This window comes from Corvus brachyrhynchos, unplaced genomic scaffold, assembly GCF_000691975.1.
Source record: "Corvus brachyrhynchos isolate BGI_N302 unplaced genomic scaffold, ASM69197v1 scaffold23, whole genome shotgun sequence".
NCBI classification, from domain to species: Eukaryota; Metazoa; Chordata; class Aves; order Passeriformes; family Corvidae; genus Corvus; species Corvus brachyrhynchos.
The window spans coordinates 5782941-5805435 of record NW_008238983.1 but is presented as its reverse complement, the minus strand read 5'-3'; the positions used below and the strand labels follow the sequence as shown (position 1 = coordinate 5805435).

The following is a 22495-nucleotide window of genomic DNA, read 5'->3' as shown; positions in this document are numbered from 1 at the left end:
ACCAGTTAGTTTTAAAAAAGCATGTGAGACAAAGAATTACTCACTGATCTGTAAATTCTACCAGTAAAATATATGAACATCCTTTACCAAGAAGCTTTGTTAGCTTTATTAAAATGCACTGCTTGTTTTAAAATACTCATGAATCATTTATAAGAAATAGGAAAACCACAGGCAAGCCTAACCCTCAGTTTCACATGCAGGTGTTTTGTTATGCCCCACAAAGATATCATTTTTCAAGTCAAGAAACCTTGCTACTGACAAACAAGTTCTCAAATATACCCTGAAGTCTGTGAACAAGTGCTTGGGTCAAAGTATCACCAGAAGCTGCAGAAATGGCTCCACAATAATATCATTTTTACTGCCCTTCATTTGCCACCTTGTAATATAACTGTAAAGTATCAGAGATCTGTAGTCATCCCAGAGAAACTATGAATAGTAACAGCTAGAAAACCAATAGTACCTACATTCCACAGTGTAAGCCATTTATAAATAAAGTGTCATCTGTCTCAGAACAAGGCTCCTGATTCTTGGTTACAACTGAAATGTGTCATCAGTGACATGGCTTAATTGCACGTGGGCCTGTAATCCTTCCATACAACAGAAAAAGTATCAGTTTGGATGAGGTTTTCCTTTTAAAGTACTATAAGATTCACAGTCCTATCTGGGTTTTTTCCACACTCTTTTCTTCAGAATGTGTAAATTTCTTCATTGCTAAATTCTCTGCTTTCACCTTTGCTAACTTTTTCTGTCTTATTTCCACTGATCTCCCCCCTAATATTGCTTTTAATATTCCACTGGGATAATTGATCTCTGTCTAGGATTAATCTTACAGGAACTGTTATTGGTATCTTTATGAATTATAATTCTATTAAGAATGACAGATGAGTTGTTCTTCGTATGCTTGATCCTATGAGTATTAAGGCTCTGTTGAAACACTGAGATATGTAGAAGTAATTATATTATTATTAATAATATATTAAATTCATGTGATTGCCACTGTGATTTTAAGCAAATAATATATGAATAATATTATTATTAATATTGATATTAATATAATTATTGCCATACTAATCATCAATTGCTGTTGTCATTATTAATTGGCTTAGAGCTTGTTTCTGTTGGGGTTCCTCCCCCCTTGCCATGTCGTCCTGGAACAGGGGCCCTGAGGGGGAGGCACGGGGTCTCCCTAGCCCCTGGTCAACCTCGTTCCCCATTGGTTGTTTTGCGTTCCCCTGCGCGGGCAAGGACCCTCGGGTACCATGATTGCGGCAGTTTCCTCGGCATCCTCAGCCATGTGGCTGGAGAAATAAACATCTCTGAAAACATCTATCAAGAATCAGTCCATATATTTCTTTTCCACGGGCCTCATTGTCTGATACATGTGTTGCAGTATCTGCACTGTAAAAAATGGTAGGGAACTGCGAGCAAAGCGATCCCCGATCCCTAAGGACAGCGACTGATTTGTGAGTAAACTCTGGATTTCTCTTCTTGTTTTCGTTTTGCTGTTCCATCTCGAAACTATGGAGGAACTGTGGAAAGACTCTTGGCTCTCAGAGCCACATATGGACACTTATCTTAAACTTGAAAAGATTCTTGAACAATGATTTGTAAATTTTAGCTTAATTCAAGCTCAAAAAGAACTGAAACATTTCCTTTCATGGTTATTTAAGAACTTTTTCTATGTTTCTTGGGACTTGATTCTTACCAAAGACTTTTGGGACACTGTTTGGACACAGTTAATTTCTGAGTCAAAATATATGCTGATGGAAGACTATTTTCGTGAGTATTATTTAGTTACTGAGACTGTTGAACAATGTCAGCTGTGTCCTGGCAAAAGGAAGCCTGGCTCAGGGACCGTGTGACCTCGGCCATGTGGACCGAGCGCTCTGCGAGCAGCAGCAAGGCAGTTCCTGTGCACGGGCAGAGCGACGCAAGCTGCAGTGTCGGCAGTGCAGTGAGGCACGGCGGGAGTGGCGCGACCCAGCGATGCCCGCCTGTCCCCGTGCAGTGCATGGTAGAGCGAGCCCTGTGAGAGGAGCAGCACGCAGGTGGCAGCCGGCGGCAATGGCTGCGGAGCGGAGCCGCACCCAGCTGAAACACACGCTGGAGCAGGGTGTGGGGGGGTCGTCGATCCGGGGCCCGGCCGAGACGTGGGTGCGGCACCAGGCAGCGGCAGCACAGCTGCGACCAGAGGAGGCGGCGGCACGTGGGGAGCTGAGCGGTGTGGCCTGGCCCAGCCCACGCAGCCCCGAATGCGACCCCGGTAAGAGCGTGCAGACACGAGCAGCTCTGACGGCCCCAGCAGCCCTGGCAGTTCCAACATGGGAGCAAACGAAAGAGAAAAAGAAAGCAAAAATGCAGCGCGACAGAAAACAGCAACCACTTGGAAAAGGGAAAAAATCATCATAGCTAAGGTTTTAGGAATAGTAAAATGGTATAATGTTAAACAAAATTATGGTTTTACAACAAGATGTGACAACCAGGAAGACATATTTGTTCACAGAACTGCTATTAAAAAGAATAACCCTGAAAAATACCTCCCAAGCTTAGGAGATGGAGAAGTAGTAGAGTTCAAAATTGTGCAAGGTAGAAAAGGGTTACAAGCAGCAGAGGTCACTGGGCCTGATGGTGTTTTTGTGAAAGGCAGTATATATGCTAAAAATCATGTTAGACAGTATCTCCATTATAAACAGTCCTTACAGTCTCCCTTTCCTAAACCCACCTTTCCCTTTTACTCTATATCCTATTACCCCCAGTGTATTCCCAATCCATTTCTTCACCCACGGTTTCCCTCACAAAACCATGCTTTTTCCAATTGTTTCCCCAAAAATCCCTTTCCAATGCCAAGCCGGGGATGAAAAGGGGGAGGGAAGAAATTAACTATTTTTGTTTAGAGTTCCAACAGGTACATATAGAAGAAAACCTCTCCTGCCTCAGTTTCCCCACAAAGCATGCTCAGAGAGTCCTGTCTCCCTTCTGTCAACCTTAAGATGTTCCAGAGAATTTGTTTGGACATTTAAAGACTCAGGAGGATGGCTTGTTTTGTTTTGTTTTGAAACTGTCCTTGTTATCTCATGTTTATCCAGTTGTTTTCAATGTTAAGTTTTAAATCTCTTTTTGTTAAAAATAAATGGGTGAAATGTTGGGGTTCCTCCCCCCTCGCCATGTGGTCCTGGGAGAGGGGCCCTGAGGGGGAGACACGGGGTTTCCCTAGCCCCCGAGGTCAACCTCGTTCCCCATTGGTTGTTTTGTGTTCCCCTGTGCGGGCAAGGACCCTCGAGTCCCGTGATTGAGCAGTTCCTCGGCATCCTCAGCCATGCGGCTGAGAAAATAAACATCTCTCTGAAAATATCTACCAAGAATCAGTCCATATATTTCTTTTCCATGGGCCTCGTTGTCTGATACACGTGTTGCAGTATCCCCACTGTAACATGTTTCCTCTAAGCTACAGGATTCACAGGGAGTGGAACACCATACATTCAGCGATTATGATGTATTTACTTATTTACTTCTATTAGTGTGTTTTCTTAAGATCCCAAATTTGTCCAAGAGTTTTTCTTAATCCTATACACTATTTTTGGGAATTCACGACCAATTCTTTCTTCTTGATGTGATATGCAATTAACTACCTGGTATTAGACTGGTAATTAGACTGATCTGAAAGAGTTCATTTTTTTTCTGGGTTTGGAAGTGTTCTGCTCAATAGCATATTAAATAAGCCTAATATGCACTATAAATACTGAAAAGTATCATAACAGAAAAAAAGCTCTTGGTACATTGGAAATCAGAGTTTTGGTTCAAAGGATAAATGCACATTAGTGGTCAGCCACCAACTTCTTTTAGACAGACAATCAGAGTCAGAACACGTTGTAGGTGAGACTGGCTAAATATAGGTGCCTAATGACATCCAAATGGGACAGTCAGATATAAAACTAGATTCTATAGTTGACCTTTTGAAGTGGTCTTCTGGCCATGAGTAAATATCATAAGACATCTAACATGACATTAAGGCAGCTAAATCCCACTCAGCTATGCTGTGATGTTTTCAAACCAGATTTGAGATGAGTCCTGAGTATGCCAAGAGCAGTGAAATGAAATCACTAGAAAAATATCTATGCCTTTTAGAGGATGACTCTAGGAGGCAGAGTGTCACAGACTCTCTAGAGGAGATTAAAAAATGGCAGTGAAATACTCAAAGGGAAAAACATTCTGAGATCATAGAAAAAAAACCAAAACCCCAACAAAAACCTAAAAAAACCAACCCCAAAACCAATCAAAAACCAACTAAGGGACATTAACACAGCAAGTATGCTTTCCCAGACTAATGTCCCCTTGATTACTCAACTGAATAATATGCTGAGTCCTACTGCCAGCTCTCCACTCTGCCTGCCCAAACCTGGTGAAGAATGTAAATCTCCAGCTTTAGGGTGAGCTGTGCTTGACCTTTAGAGAGTATGGGATACAGTAGGACTATCTTAGATATTTCAGAGTTCAGTAGCATACACAAAACAACTGATGACCCAAGAGGATGTATGCAACTGTAGACTTTGTAGCTCCTCCCTCCTCATTTGCCTTGAAGTGCTACATATTTGAAGATATTTTTTCTTCTAGAGTTCTTAATATTAAAGGGAATACTTATCTGGAGAAGACAGCTTAATTACAGAGAACTCATATTCCAGGATTATTTAACATTATTCTCAAAGTAACTGAGATTAATACTAAGGAACACACAAAAGGTTTTTTTTGTTGTTCTCAAAACACCTACCAGACTTTCAAAGAAAACTTGCCTCAACTCTTACCTCTCACAAGCAAAGCAACTGTCATTGTTTTGCAAAATTCCTCATCAAACAACAGCATATGGTGTATTCAAAAATTGCTAATAAACCAAGGTCATAAAAAAAGTATGTAGCAAATTCCAATTGCACATTTCAGTCTGTTAAGCTTATTTAGCCTTAGTGAGTTTCACCTCTAACCACATGGCCCTGTAATGCAGTGCTGTCATTGCCATTAGTCAAATAACAAGCCATTACCACTTCACAGAGCCTGTGCAGTCTCCACCCCCAACATTTTTTAAGACCCCTTTTTTTGATGGGCTCAGCCATCTGCTGTCAACCAAGTGATTTGAGAAACACACTGGACTACATGACCTCCAAATTTCATTGATATTAATGCAAATAAAATGCACACATATACTAGACCACATATTGTCTCTTTGTCTGTATTTCCTTATTAGGGATAATAATAAAGCTGTAAATATATTCATTTTCCTTTTTAAATGAAATTTTATGGCTGAATTCTGAATTCCATGAAACTGGATGGGAAAATTGCCAGTAACTTTCATGTGGAGAACTTTTATCCTGTTTGTATTAGACAAAGCGCAAGTGGAAATCAGGACTCTTAAGTTTTGATCATGTAAGTTCACGTGATTGCCGCTGTGATTTTAAGGAAATGCTTCCATATTCACTAGAGCATAGACAGACATGCCTAAACTGAAGCATGTTGTGTACTTGAACTTTAGTAAAGCCTTTGAAATTATCTCCCACAGCATTCTCCCTCAAAACAAATCTGGGAGGAATGGCCAATACTCCAAGGTCCTGTGGAGCCCTTCAGAATGACCTTGACAAGTTGAAATATGGACAGAGAAGAACTGTCTGAAGTTCAACAAAAGCTAATGCAGGATCCTGCACCTGGGGAAGAATAATCCCATGGACCAGGACAGGCTGGGGGATGAACTGCTGCAGAGCAGCTCTGCGGAGAAGGACCTGATAGTCCTGATGGACAGCAAACTGTCCATGAACCACCAGTGTGTCCTTATGGCCAAGAAGGACAAAGGTATCCTGGGGTGAATTAGGAATAGCATTGCCTGCAGGTCAAGGGAGTGGATCCTGCCCCTCTGCTCAGACCTGGTGAGGCCACATCTGGAATGCTGTGCCCTGTTCTGGGCTCCTCAATACCAGCCAGACATGGGGCTCCTGGAGCAGGTCCTGCAGGGGGCTGTGAAGATGATTAAGAGACTGGAACATGTCTGTTATGAGGAAAGGCTGAGGGTGTTGCGCCTGTTCAACCTCACAAAGAGAAAACTGAGAGTGGACCTCACACGTCTGTAAGTGTCTGAAGGAAGGGCGTCAAGAGGACAGAGCTAGTGTCAGAGACTGAAATATAATTTATGAATTAAATATTTTCTTGAAGGACTTTTAAAACTGTATTACAAAAGCTGCAGAGAAGACTACTGCACCCTGAATGGGGCCCTGACTGAGGCCTGACACTGCTCACTGATGAAGATAAGATAAAGTAACAACTCAGGGCTGGGGACATTCACTGAGCACAGGCTTAACACCTCCAAGGGTGGAGACCACAGCCCCAGGGCTATCAGCTGCCAGGCTCCCACAGACCCCCTCGCACCAAAGGGTGGAGGGAGGAGAGGCTCTGGGTATCTTGGAAAAGCCTGTGGTCAGAGGTGCTGTGACTGCCCATCCTCCACTGTGCAGAGGAGCCCAGCTGAGGGGTCCTCACCAGGGGGGAGGAAGCTTATCCACAGCAGAAGGGGGTGACATGGCCCATCACAGGCGCCCCCCTCAAAGGGGTCCCCGGACCCTGCACCAGAGATGATGCAACAGACCCTCAGTGTTGCAAGGGACAGTGTCAAGCTGGCCCCTGCAAGGGAGACATGTGGGCGTTCCCACCTGGCCCACAGCGTATATTAATCCACGGGATTCTGTACTCTTTGGCATGTGGTGGTGTGGCACGTGGCAGTGCGTGGCGGCATGTGGCGTGTGGCAGCGTGGCCATGGTGGTGATGGGGGACCCTCGCCACCAGCAGACCGGATGGAGGGGAGCAACGAGACGTCGTTGGGACCCTCGGATGGGTGATATGCTTCCACCTAACCCCTGTCACCTCTCCCTGTTCCCCCACCCCCCACGCACACTTATTTTTCCATTTCTTTCTCTCTTTCTTTTCTCTTCCCTCTTCTTTGCCTCTTTTACTTAAATAAAATACATCCATTTTTTGGCATCAACATTTAATCTCATTTGCTTTTAGTCTCATTTGGGAATATTTTGAACCTTCTAAGTTCTTTCCGGTTTACACACAGAGACTTAGCTAGCTTTGCTTTTCTGGGTTTAAACCGGATCGTTAACAGCTAGGGTCTGCTCAGTGGGGCAAGGCAATAGGACAAGAGGCAGAAACTGATGTACAGGAAGTTCCACTGGAATAAGAAGAAAAGCTTCTTTATTGTACAGATGACTGCACACAGGAGCAGATTGCACAGAGAGGTTCTGGTGTCTCCCTCACTGGAGATCCTCAAGAACTGTCTGGGCACAATCCCATGCAATGTGCTCTAGGATCACACTGCTTGAGCAGGAAGGTTGTATCCCATGGCACACTGTGGTCCCTTCCAGCCTGTCCCATTCTGTGATTCTATGAAACTGGCTACTTGTGGCTTGGCCAGGTGCACTCATCACTGGGCAAAAAGCTGGCTGGATGTCTGGGAGGAGAGAGAGGTGGTGAATGGAGTTACATCCAGCTGGTGCTTGATCACAGGTGATGTTCCCCAGGGCTCTGTACTCAGACCGGTTTAATATCTTTATTGATGCTCTGAACAAGGAGATTGAGTGCACCCTCAGTTTGCAGATGACACCAAGTCGGGCAGAAGTGTTGATCTGCTCAAGGGTAGGAAGGCTTTGCAGATGGATCTGGAGAAAATTGCCTCAAGTTGCACCAGGGGAGGTTTAGGTTAGATATTAGGAAAAATTTATTCACTGAAAGGTTGGTCAGGGCAAGCCCTTGCAGGAACAGGCTGCCCAGGAAGCAGTGGAATCACCATCCCTGGAAGTGTTCAAAAGATGTGTGTATGTGGCACTTGGGGAGATGGTTTAATGGTGAACAAAGTAGTGCCAGGTTAATAATATGACTCAATGATTTTAGGGGTCTTTTCCAGCCTTAATAACTCTACGATTCTGTGTAGATGCCTGACTCAAAAGAGGATGTTAGCATGCTCAGCATTAGATCTGGGGTGAACTTGGATTCAGCAGCAGATGATTCAGAAGTTTTATGTTTAAATATAAGTTCATATTAGGAGATTTGATACAAAGCAGAAGTGTCACCTTCTGACTAATATCACAAAACATTTCAAATGCTTCTGGTTTCAATTCTGTATTATGTGAAACTATGAAAAAGTCAGTACATAAAAAAAAGAGAAGTTATTGACAGCTACATTTAATTCTTTGCTAAGGCTTTTGTTTCTACTGTCTCAGAAGTGAGTCATCTATTAAGTCAACATTAGAACTCAGATCTCATTTATATAGGCCTTTCTTTCTTTCAGAGTTGAAATCTGAACAGGCCAGTATAAGCTGCTCTATCTGCAGGGTATAAGAAGGAATTCTCAGTAACTCTCTAGCATTAACTTTTCTTACAAAGCATCTACTGACATCTTACAAATCCTCAGTGTTAAAGACTTACTAAAGCAAAAACTCTAATGGATTTCTACATGCATTACCTTTAAATCTCCTTCAAGATAATTCTTTTATGTGGGCAATACAGTCTGCTTGACATCTTAAATAGTGAAGAAATGGTGCAGAGCATTTGACAACTTGACAATCAGAATAGGTCAAAACAGTAGTGCTCAGAAAACTTGCTGGAATATCTGGATACGTTGTTACTGTTGTTTTGTTTGTTTTTATTGTTGTTTTTAGAAGACTTATAAGAGAAAGGAGACTGAGTGACAGAAAAAAACAGCCCTTAAAATGGAGGAAATGGCAAAAGTTAGAACAGACTTTGTGAATGTCTACAATACATACATTCTCTTTTGGTGGAAACCTGATGAATATTATTTAGGAATTGAACCTGAGATTACATACCAGATATGATTATAATAACTTTATCATAGTGTTATTTAAGATAAGAATCTGAGAACTGAGGAGAAGAAAGGAAGAAATTATCCTAGAGACGTTGGAAAAAAAAGAGATTCCAACACAGGTCAAGAATACTGTAAAAGAACATCCCTTACAATCATTTACACAGACTCAGAAGGGAGATGTTGACAGATTCACAGCAGTTCCCAAAAAAGTAGGTCCTGTTTAAAAGGTAGCAATTGGACAATCTGCACAGTAAATCCAGAGAGCAGAAGGGCACCTTATCTACTAGGAATGTGTAAAGATATTAAAAAAAAGTCTAGGACCATTAAATAATCCTATAAATTGTAAGTGTATTAAGCAAGCAAAAAAGGTGCTTTAAACTGGAATATAAACACAGTCAAATAATACAACCAACAACAGTATATTAATATTTTGTAACACTGTGATAACATAACTACAAAATAGGCAAGTATTTTACATAAGTGACTAATGTGTCTAGAGAGTAAGTGATATGAGGAGTGAGGGAGGGAGCTGGGGTTGTTTAGCCTGGAAAAATGGAGGTTCAGGGGGGACCTAATTGCTCCCTTGCAAGGTGGGCGTCAGCTTCTTCTCCCACACAACTAGAGACAGGAAGAGAGGACACAGACTCAAGTTGCACCAGGAGCGGAGGTCCAGCTTAGAAATCAGGAGGAATTTCTTCATGGAAAGGGTTGTTAAGCATTGGAATGAACTGCCCAGGGAGGTGGTGGAGTCACCACCCTGGGAGTGTTAAAGAAATGATTGGACATGGCACTTAGTGTTTTGGTCTAGTTGACAAGGTGCTGATCAGTCAAAGGTTGGATTTGATGATCTTGGCAGCCTTTTCCAACCTTAATGATTTTGTGATTCTGTGCACCTCTGAAATCAAAGATCAATATGCTTACCTAAAGAAGAAGCTAAAAAAATAGAAGTGAACTTTGGTGAAATTCTAGTACTTTCTATAAACATGAGGCACACAGTATAATAAAGAAGCAAAATATCATCTACAGGAGAATATCTAAAATTCATCAAAAAATCAGAAAGCAATCACAAAAAGAGGACTTTTCCAGATGCAAATTCCATCAAGGATTGAAACAGGTGTAAGTAGTAAGAACATTAAATCAACAAATACAGATACAAATTTTGCCAGAATCTGAAATGATATGAATATCAAATTTTAATCACTAGAAGAAGAAAGGAAGTTTAACAAGCTTAATGGGAAAAGATGCTGGTCTAGAACTGGATTAACTGCCAGCAGTGAAGAGCAAATTGCTAGTACTAAAAGAGGGATTTAGGCCACTAGTACACTTAGGGAAACTATTGAAGTGAATCTCTAAGAAAAAAGATATTGTCAAGAGAAAAAGCAGATAATGTCGAGATGTTTATGCCAGCAACTTAGACAATATAATATAGATGCTTTAAATATTAGTGCAAGACACACACTCAGGGGAAGAAAAAGAGGAAAGAGAAAAACAAGAATAGCAATTAAAAAACATGGTGAAATGGTAATGTTACTACAGCGTAGTTATTGAATAAGAAATAAGAAAAGGAAAACCAAATATAAATAATTACTATAAAATAAGAAGAGATCATGTGGAAATATTGATTAGGAAATTCGGAACAGTTCATATGGACAGAAGAATCAAGTTAATCAAAGCAACTTCAGAAGGAAAAAGAGGCGGTTTTACTGGTAGCTGAATTCTTGAAACCCTCCCTGGGACACTTTTTCTTTGGATGACTGAGTATTCTCCCCAAGTCTTCCTCCTGCATTGTGTAGGAAGCGGTGCAGCCCCACACCAATGCAGCCACGCACTCTGGAGGCTGAGACAGCTGCAAAAGGTCATCTTGCCAAAGCAAGTAGGTCCCAAGCATCAGGCCCAGCACTAGTAAGCTCACTAGGATAGCTTTAGACTTGATTTTTTAGTTTTAATGGGTACACTAAAAATCAACACAGTTACCCGAAATTTTCCCAGTAAATTAACACTAACCTTTACCAGGAAATGGAATTTCTTGAAATACATCACAAAGTTCCTTTGATGCCTTTCTGTGCTGGGCCCTAAAGTCCTAATCACAGTCTTAGATTGTTGCTCCGGCCCCTCTGTAATTTGCTGGCAAAGAGAGGGGCAAAGCAAGATGTGTTCCAACTCAAGACTGTGATTTTCAAGGTCTTTAGGGTCCTTTCATGGTCGCCAGCAACTGATGCCTTTTTCTGGTCTTAAAATCAAGAGTCATACATGGTTAGAAGGGGAAAAGGGATTTTACCTTGGTATTTATTTTAAGGATCCTTAGGTGTACACGTCCAGGTCATATGCATCGAGAGGCACCCCGCAAAATGCTCGCCCCAAAAGTTTGGGTATAACATTATAGGTTTTACTAATTAGCATATCTATCAAAGATTCCCCAGTGAGAGGCTCAAGTGAGCCCCCCTCCCCAAGGAGCTTTCCCCTGGATGGTTCTATCTTGGTTTACAGAATGTGTTCTGGAGAGGACCTTGGGGTCTGGGGCACACTGATCCCTAGCTACGAAGCTTCTAAAATGTTTAGTCTCTTAGCTTGACAAACAAGTCTAAGAATGTAAGCAAAAGGCACTAGGAACACAGAAGTTGCAAAAAGGTACAACAGGGGTATAAAAGAAAAGGCAAAAATCTTCATGGCATCACCTTCATCTCAGAAAACACCAGCTAAAATTTTATTTACCTGTAAGTCACTGAATCAATAGGAAAATTTTTATAAATGGCTTTGAAGAGAACACTAAGGAAGACTTGATTATAGAAAATAATTCCACAACTGCCTTGACAGTTTGAAGGGACTAACATTGTGAGGGACACTGTAAAGAACATAGTCTCAGTCTCTAAGTCCACCATTCTTACATCTCATCAACACATACAAATATGTCAAAAGTGGGTGTCAATAGGATGGTTCCAGACTTTTTCAGTGGTCCCCAGTGACAGGACAAGGAGTAATGACCATAAACTAAAACACAAAAAGTTCCCCCTAAACTTGAGGAGGAACTTCTTTACACTGAGGGTGGCAGAGTACTGCCATATTGCCCAGAGAGGTTGTGGAGTCTCCCTCTCTCGAGATATTCCAAACCCACCAGGACGTGTTCCTGTGTCACCTGCTCAAAGTGACCCTGCCTTAGCAGAGGGTTTGGACTAGATGATCTCCAGAGGTGCCTTCCAACTCTAATGATTCCGTGTTTCTGTGATCTCAAGCAACAATTAAGTACCTGTGGAGAGAGATGCTAAATGAACTAAAGCTTAACTGCATAACAAATTTGAAAAAAATCTTATCTCTGGCATCAGAAACCACAGGTCTAATGTAAGCACTTTCAAAAACAGCAATAAATTTTGCAGCTGAAATACAAGTAAAAAGATTCAGGGAAAAAACTTGAGCCCCATCAATAATGGCAGCAGAGTACCAATTAAAAGCCATCTATGTGTTCCCAAAACTAGATTGCACCTGGTCTGTTTGAATGCAATTAATGAAGCAGACTGCTATAAGTAAGAGGAACTAGCAGGAACTTTGCAAGATGAAATGAATACTAAAATTATCAAGGTTCTCCTTTTCCCATTCCAGAATTCTGAAAGAAATACTTCACTAATAAAACAAAAGTAGATTCTGTTTTTTTTATCCTGATAGCTTCCTTTGATAAGGCAATTAATTTTTTAAGTGGAAAAAATACAATTCATCTCACCTATCTAGATTTTGGTAATCAGTGTGATAAAATGGTATTAGAAGTTTCTCCTTAAATGGAAGAATATATGTACTAGTGCAAGAATTTTAAAACCAGTAAGAAACTGGTAAATGGAGAATAATGGGCTAGCAGTGAAAATTAAGGTTAGAGAAAAATTCCTACTACACTACCTCAAGGACTTCTATTGGGACTTGTATTTTTCATTAACCCAGTCTCAAAAATCAGGACTTTTTTAATGAAATGCAGTTTCAATGATAAGTGCAAGCAACATATTTAAGAGTTACTGTAAGAGAACTGGAATATCATACCTGGAGAATTATATGACCAGGAAAATATATTAGTCTTCTTTCTACGACAGACTTTCAATGTTCTTTCATTGTTTTATCTTCAGTTTTATATTCTTGCATCAGAACAAATAAAAAACCTGAAGAACTACCTTACAACTCCTCTGCAAATCCTATCTCCATTTCTGGCATATATCCCCAAGAGTTTACTTGCATTTCATACTATCTATATGCCAGAACCATTCTTGGTTTTGTCCAGGTATGAAATGTCTCGAGAATTACGACACTTAATCCACAAAACTACACAGACTACAGAGGTACCTAGATTGGTAACATGACAGGTATGTTTTCTTGGGGACACCTGTCAACAATTGTTTCTCCATTTTGCATGCCCTCACAACCCTAAACAAACTTGATAAAAGCTCTTCAAAAGGGATACTATACAAGCATTACATCACTGTTCTATTCAAAACCTTCTGCTACTGCAGGATTAAATTACTTGGGGAAACCAAACATTTGGTCAATTATGATGCTTTTATTTTAATATGGCAATGAAATGTTCCTGCTAAAATTGTTAGTTATGAGTAATGGCAAAGCAGGCTCTGATTAATTTTCATTACTATATTACTTAGCTGTATGCTACAAAAAATTGTACTTAATTTTATATCTAAAATCAATATTCACCTCAACTAGAAAGGAACAGCAATAAACACCTGCAGCGCTTGCTCAAGGACAAAAGAGACAAAAGTTGAATGCGGTGAATATTTGCCCGTCAAACTTATGTCATTTAAAATGTTTCAGATGCAAATTCGTATCAGAAAGCAGAATCAATATATCTTCTAGCAAACACATTCTCTGAACAAGTATAGCAGAGCCTTCTTAAAAATCTTAGTTGATCTGGACTTTATAGTTTTTGGTCACAATCTCTCACACTGTAATATAAAGACTTTTAGTAGCTGACAAATGTTCATGACATAAATTACAAAATATATTTATGCATGTTTTACGTCACCTGAATCTATGTATTTCCATGTACATGGAAATATTCAGGTTTTAGAAAATACCAAGAATTGTGTCCTGAAAGATCATAGATCTAGATTCCTTATTAAACAAACAACAAACAATAAAACAACAACAAAACCAAGCATCCACCCCCTAGTTCTGAACAATACACTAATTATAATTATTTTGTCATTTAATATGAAGCCTAGCAAAAATTTTCCCTATGAAAAGCTCTTAAGAGAAAAAGAAAGGAATCTTAGGAATTGGACTGTATACAGAAGAAAAGGAATAGCTAAAAATGTGATGAGGCTTGGTGTTATTCATAAAGCAAAGCACTGTTCTCAAGAACATTTTTCATTATATAGCTAAACTGTTTTGTGCTAGACTGACTAAATAGTGTGACACCAGCTTATTTACAGAAGAGAGTCAAGAGATTGATTTTCTCTTTGCCCCTATCTCTGTTTTTCCTCCTTTCTTGGTGTTATGATCACTGTATATTTCTATGCAAAAAAGAATGGAAATTGTTTTGATATAGTTACCAGAAAATTCTGCTTTGTACAAGTGCCCAGGAGCAGCAGCTGTTTTCAGTAGGCAGGTGGATAAACTGCAACCCAGTTTTTACCAGTAGTAAATTGTAGTAATGAGAGTCTGAGTGAACACTCCTTGCTCATATAATGCTCACTTTAATAGTAATGCCAGCAGGCCATAAGAAATTAGGCAAGTAATATGAGTGGACATGAGTCCCTTGTGAATAAATTACTTATATAATTCACCCATATAGTGAAGCTGAAGTGACTAAACTGCTGAAGACTGTGGAAGACTAGAGGTTCCTTTCTATTGGAAAGAGTATGATCTTTCCTTTGTTTTACCATGGAAGGACAATAGTTTAGTGCCTGTGAATTGAAAAACACAAACTGGCTGCCCTCCATATTTTAACATAAAATAGTGTTTGCTGACTAAGCAATTACCAATCATTCTAAAAGAAAAAATCTCTTTAAAATAAAATTACCATTATATATCCTTGCTCAGTGTCAAGAAAATGTTAAGTTTGCTCTACAATATGGCTTCATGAACACAAAAATATGGCTTCATTTTCAGTTACCTAGTTGCAAACATTTGCTTTATAGTTCTTACAAGTTCTTGTAGCACCAAAAAGAATTGTCATGAATTCATTAAAACACTAGATAGAACAACTCATTAGAATGGCATACGGAAGAAAACCCAACAAAACCAAAACATGAAGAAGTGCTAATACAGTCAATGGCTCATATGAAGAAAGGAAAAACTTCATTTTGGCACTATGGGTTGAAAATGGATTTCTGCAGTAAGGTCTCCTTTCTTTCAGTTCAATGAGATTCTTAACACTGATTTCAATGCTACAATCATGTCAAAAGAGAATGTTGTAATTTCAGGGATCACATTGTTTGGTATGTAATATATTTTTCTATACTACAGAGGTAAAAAAACCCCAACAAACCAATACTTTTCCACATTGTTGTTATTACACTATTAAATGCTGTTAATGAGAAGGTTTATTGATCTTTAATTAGGCTGCCATAAAATATTAATAACTGGGAAAAAAAAAAAAAAGTCCTGTAACCTTTGGTAAGCTAACCTTCAGACAAAAGAGTATTTGCAATACTGCTTTTGTTAGTAAGTGCAGCTGAAAGATTACAGTCCTGTAAAAGAAGAAAAAAGGAGAAGGGCTCATTTCTTAAATGAGAATCCATATACTGTTCAGGTCACATGATGCAAACCTGATTAGGTAAATCAAAACTAGTACTGATTAGATATAAAGACTCAGTAAACTAAAATGACACTAAATATTGTTTAACTACTCATAGAGTAAAAAGCAACCTGAGTAACTCTACACTGAACTTCCATAAAATGTAAAGAGAAGAAACCTCACTACTATTTTCCACATTATCTCCTCCCTGGTGTCCTGGAGAAGGGTCTGGTTACCTTGTTTTTCATAAAACAAAGCTGTTGGTAAGGAGAAAGGAAAGCAGGTCAAGCCCAGACTCCCTTCTCTGCTTTTGAAGGCTCAGGTTTAGAAGGAAACAAACCCAGGGTTTTTCTTTTGTTAGCTTGTGCTATCTTTATAAGAATATATGATAAAACAGTGCATGCTTTTAAGAGAGAAACCGTTTATATTAAAATCAATAATGTATAGCTAACTAAATTTTTACAAATTATCATTTAATAACACTATTTCATTTAAACTGCACTGAAAGTAATGAGACATCATGCTTTTCCTCATTTGTTACCATGCTGGCTATGACAATTACCTTAAGGAGTTTCAGGTCAGTTGTAGTTATAACTGTATTTTTTAAAGTTTTATGTTAACTTGAAACTTCCTTTTTAAATTATATATTTCTTTGTCTATTTGGTAAGATTTCGATGACTACTCATTATCTTACTTTGCAAATGATCAATTCACTGCTACATTCACAGAAAACAGCCCCTTCGTGTAGCAAGCAGTCAAATATATCAGCACAGAGTATTATAAGCAAAAGAATTTAAAAACTAAACTGTAGCTATGAAAATTATTAGAAAATGGGATAAGAAGATTGTCCCACAGTACTGATACTGTCCTCACGTTAGAAACTCAAGCTGTCTTCAGTGGGAACTACCATCGTTGAATTGCATGTACAATTAGACAAATTAAATTCAAATGTGGCATCAATTTTAATACTATTTATTTTAAAATATTTCAGAAAACATCCGTTGCATTTTCACAGAGAAAAATGCTAACGCATCTCTACAACTGCAGAGCGATCTGGAGGATCATGCTCGTGCTGTAACCATGCACATCTACTGCCTGATCTTTCCTTATATAGAGCTGCAGCTGCTTCACAGCTGCTGAGGCAGCAGCTTCATCAGCACACACAAGGTCCCCAGAGGTCTTCACCTGGTTTCATCTGTGCAGCATGTCTTCTTTTAAAGCCTAGGGAGAATGCTGCAGGCATCAAATTCTGTGTCACCCACAGTGCTCCTTTCAGACTGTCTTAGCTTCTACTTTCCACTACAGACATCAGAATGGAAAATCTCTTGGGCCTTTCTGGCATGAAGCTGTAGAGAAGCCAACTGATTGCTGGTGCCGTAAGCTGTGGCTCGCAAGGCTTGCAACCGGCTAGCAATCCTCCTGAAATTGCACTGTTTATTCTCTTCCGTGCATCAACATGAACTTTAAAATATGGGGCATTTTGAATGCTTCTGCCTCTATAACAACTTTATCAAATGTATTAAGTCTGTGTTCCTAGTTCCAAAACAAAAAAGGAAAAAGAAAGCAAAAGCAGTTTATTGACCTACATACACAGGGTTTTATATACAATAGGTTTTAATGTACATGGTGGCTGCATTTCCTACATATTATATCACACCAGGAAACACTTCAGTGTCTTCAGTTTATTCACTGCATAGCTTTTATTTGCCCAAGGAGACCATTTTTTATAAATGGTGCTCCCGATAACCATTGCTAATGGGAAGTTCAGGTCTGGTACAGGAGGCCAAGTGAATAGAAGTTGCATTGGAAACCTTCCCAAGTGCCAGGATGCTCACATGGAAGCCATCACTTCTCAGTGTTAACCACTTCATTTTCATTCAGTTAAACAAACAAAGTGGATGCATGTACTGCATTTAATATAATTTTTTCCCTTGAGTGAATATAAAGAAGCCACTTACAAGATAATTCTCATTCTTTACAAAGGAAATACTGCATCAGCTAAAGTCTTTATGACGACTGATTTCTTTCCAGTATGTGAAACTCTCATCCACCATCCAGCACCCTTTAGACTTCTCTTCCTCCTCAAAAACACCTTTGTCGTTCTTGCCTGGGATTCTTCATACAGTGCAGCTGAAAATCCATACTGTAGTTCTATAAAACTCTTCAGAGAGGAACCTATATATTTACCATCTATGGTCTCTACAAGTGTTGTACCAATGTGACAGCAAAGTCTAAGTTTAGATGAAGTGTCTGTTTCTAAACTGGATAGTAAAACGTCTATGTCCAAACTCTGCAAATTCTTATTATGTAAGGGGCTATGAAGGCATTGCCTGTTCACTTCTCTTTCAAGTAACCATCATGTAACCTTACAGTAAGATACTCAACACCAATACAAGTGTTTGGATTAAAAACATCTCTGGAATAAAATTATTAAACTTTTAATTAGACATGAAAATCATAATCAGCTCCTGAATTATTATTTATTACTATACATTATTTAGTGGTTTAAAAAATTACATCATTATATTTTCCCTCTGCTAAAGTAACACCTTTATGTGACAGTTTTGGGATCCTTTGGTATGAAAGGTACTACCTAGAGATCTGTAGTATCGGGAAAATAATTTGTTGCAATGCATTTTATCACAAGTATTTGATCAGTTTAAACTGATGTTAACCAGTGTGACTGCATTTCTTTTTCCTGTCTCAATATGGATTTTAGAGTGCTGCCTATGGTTCTCTACCATTTAAGCTGAAGTAGCGGAATTATGTGTGATACACATGATAAATCAGACACAAAATTTGCTCTAAAATTGATAAGGCAATGTTTTCTCTAATCTGCCTTTTAAGTGAAGGGGAAAGCTGTCATCTTAACTCCCATAACTTAATCCCAATTGAGTTCATTCAGTAGTAATGTGAATGAGTAGATTGACTCACAAAACAGAGAAGAAAGGAAGAAATCATCAGGAGAGATTAAAGAATAGGAATGTCTCATGGTATCATCACTGGATTAAATGCAGACTTGAATAATGGCATCACAACAACAGTTTAGAATTGAATATACAATGGAAAATTTCAAAAGTTCAGAATGAGCAAGTTTATCCTGTGTTTTCCCCTGAAAATGTAAGAATGGAAGATGAGTTGAATTGCCAGGTCGATTTCCTGATTTAACACTATAAAACCTGACTTGATTTAAAAATTTAATAAAAGGAAAAATTTACAAGCCTTTAAAATTTTTAAAGTTTAGGTAAAGTATTAGTGCAGAAAGGAGAATACTAAACCCTGGAAGAGATTAAAAGACACAATTAGTGTTTACAAATACTAATTTTAATTATAAGTTGGATATGGACAGAAGAAAAAATAAAGAAGACTGCATGTAGTTCATGAAATAAAACCAAAAAGTCTGGAGTAAAAATAACTGTAGAAGTCTGTTGATAACATAATTTGAAGTTAAGCATATCAAAGAGTGCACTATATTGATATTAAATCATCACAAAAAAGTTTAAAAACTTGAAACTTGAGTACTGAAGTCCTAGTTGTTATAAAATCTTGTATGACACTGAAATTTGATAATATACTGACAACCACGGAGTGTTTAGCATCATCAGCCAACAATGTAAAGTAAAACATTTCAAGCACTTACTGGAGTAATTTTGGCAACACAAAAATCCTGTGCAATCTCTTTGACCTGACAGATCGTTAATGAGTTATTACTAAAAAAACCAAACCAAACCAAGCAAAAAACCCAACCCAAACCTAAACCCTACACAAAAGCAGCACATAAATGTCAGGGAAGAACACAGGACAACTTGCCAAATCAAATAAACTTACTTTCCTATTAAACTTGATACCTACCGAAGACTGATTCTACTTACATTAGACAAAATGCAGAGCTTATTCTTTCACAGCATCACAGAATTAACAAGGTTGGAAATGACCTTTGAGATCATCAAGTCCAACCTATGAACTAACACCACATTGTCAGCCAGACCATGGCACTGAGTAGCCCATCCAGTCTTTTCTTAAACATCTCCAGGGACGGTGACTCCACCATCTCCCTGCACAGCCCATTCCAATGCCCTATCACCCTTTCTGTGAAGAACAAACACACACAACAGAGCCCAGCTAATTTTGGATCGCCTTACACAATGAGATGTCTTCCATATGCAGAAGCAAGAAAACCAGAAATACTCCTGCATTTACAGATTATGTGTTGCACAGATCTCTCAAAAGAGACTACATTTCACAGTGATCCCTAGTGCTCCCAAATCTGAATATATTCCCCATCAACAAAACCCAATACCACAGTTATCAGCAATTCATCTTTGTAATCTGTGACTTGTCAGCTACAACTAACTTGTCATGAAATCTATAATAATGATAATGAGAAACTATTTTAGGAAAAAAACTGAAGATATATCCAGTGGACAGCTATTCTCTTAGGGCAATATCAAATGAAACAAATCTCAGAGATGTATCCAAGACTCCATTCACTGAGTTTGCAAAACCGAAAAGCAATTGTGTCATTAAATTTATTAACAGCTGAACTGAAAACCAGTTGTACCTCCTGTACCCAGCCTCTCCATTTACCTGTATACTATCAGAAGCATGCTATAAGGTTCTTCAGAAGAAACCTAAAAGCACCTGGTTTTACAAAAAAACAAAAAATAAAATCTGTGACAGATTAAGAGTGTGAAGAGTCTCCTTCTTTTTTCCTGCAGCCTGCTTTCCTGGTCTGCCTTTGAGCCAAGGAGACCTGTTGGGAATGCCTTGTGCCTGCCCGAAAGACTATTTCCTTAACTGCTCTTGGCATTGAGATGAGCTAAAGAGTTCCTAATCTGAAGTGTCAAGTTTGAAATATTGCAGGGCATTTTCATTGCAAAGACCTTAATTATGTTTCTTCTTGGAATAATTAATTAATCTAAATTACTATATTTTTTCCAATTTATTTTCTTTTATTCTGTATCATGTAGATAAACCTGACATAGTAATTCTTGCAGAGATTTGAAATAAGATATAAGGTACAAGAAAGGCACATTTAATTGCAGGTGTAGTGAACATAAAAATTTGAACCATCAGATTATATGTAGAGACCGAAAAGAAATATCATGTAAATCTCTGGATAAATAAGGAGCACCAAATAGAGTAGAAAATAACTGACAGTTTATGAAAGCAGTTGGAGCACTAAAATAAATAAGGTAATAAAATTATTGGGAGGACAAGTTAGCTTAGAGACAATTCTCTCTTGCTGTGAACCATTTACAAGAAAGTTAAAACTAGGCAAGGTGAAGTAAAAGGCAGAACAAGATCAATTTAATTTCATTTCCACAAAGTGAAACAACATTTCAAATTGTCATAAACCACTTGTTGTTAATTGCCATTATTGATCACTTTAGTTGTGTGGCTGTGTTCCAGATAGTCTCTGCTACTCAGCTATGCTGTAACATGAGACATGGTTTGATTCATGCATTCTTAAATTGAAACTGAACCCCACATTTTCAATGTCTATGTACTATACCTAGCTCACAGTTAAGGTCTTCTTAGTCCAGCTATTTAGTTTCTCTTCACCCATTCTGAAAAAATGTTGCCATCTCTATTTAGAATAACCCAGCACTGAAAATAAAAAAAAACCGCATTAGGTTCTCCCTTTCTCAGGGACATTCTGAACCACCCTGAAGATTGATGCCTCCAGCAAAACAAGCTGACAAGTCAGTAATGACATTCATTTAAGAATGTCTTTCTTCATGGAAAGTTGTTTTGAATTTTTTGAATTATTTCACTTATTAATAAACAGTGATGGAACTGGAAGGTCGTAATACTTTTTTTCTACTTGATTTAGAGAAGCAAAATAGACTCGGAGATGTCAGAAGTGCTGCACACTTTCAGGGTCTTTCTGAATACATTAATTGAAAACTAAGGCAAAGCCTAAGATTCAAGATTTTTAAGAGAAAATTCCCACAAAGGAGAACTTACTGAGTTGAAATTTAGATATCCATTCAAAGCTAAAACCTCCAAGAAGCATCTGGTAAAGCAAACAGAACATACAGGATTCTTATGATTGAAGTAAAATTCACACCAAGTATGTTATCATTATACAGAAAATGCTTGTGCAAACAGAGTACGTAGCAGTGCCAGTTATGAAGGCATTTAAATACATGCTGAGATGCTGACAGAAATCCTTTCTTGGATTGCAGACAAAAAGCAGAGCAAAACCTATAAAAAGAAGCAATGACACATGAGTAAAAGAACAGTTTTCCTAGGTGAGGTGTGCATCCAATGTTAACCTACTGCGGTTACGAAGAAAATGCATTGCATTTAGATCCAAACCTTCAAAACAAGAAAATGTCACTTGAGCTAGCGCTCAAGACAATGCAAATGACTGAATATGCTTTTCCAATGCAAAAGTTAAAAATAAGTGTAATTTTCAGTGCTAAGACTGAAAAAACAAAGAAAACAGAAAAAAAAAATTCATATATTTCACTAAAAATGTTGAGAATTAGGCTACTTTCCAACTCTAGGATTCCAGAGTATCTGAGGAGCAAAATACAAATTTTGTGCTGAGGACTCATAACCATTTTTAACAGTGAAAAAAATATATTTCCTTTTCAAATATTTGTATAACATTTGTTTCATATTTCTCCAAAGTGCAAGAAAACATGCACCTGTCACACAAATTTAAGTGCATAAAACACTTTTATTTTGGGGTGGGTTGACTTCATGGCAAAGCCGGGTAAGTTTTGGTATAACTTTCCAGAGTAATTAAAAACATTATTAACCCTATGTCATAGGTTAGCAAGCATAGTCCCGGAAGAGATGTCCTTGCTGAGGAGTGCTTCCAGTTTCCTCTGGGACCTGGTAGAACCTATCAGCTGGCCAGTTTGAATATGGACAATTCTTTAAGCCACTTAAAGTTGTGACC

The 22495-nt window shown here is 38.6% G+C and overlaps 1 protein-coding gene across 4 annotated transcripts in view; it reads right to left on the bottom strand.

The window, feature by feature from the left end:
- CDH18 (cadherin 18) overlaps positions 1 to 22495 on the bottom strand; it is a 520804-nt gene that overhangs the window by 406172 nt on the left and 92137 nt on the right. The gene's annotated exons all lie outside the window — the stretch shown is intronic.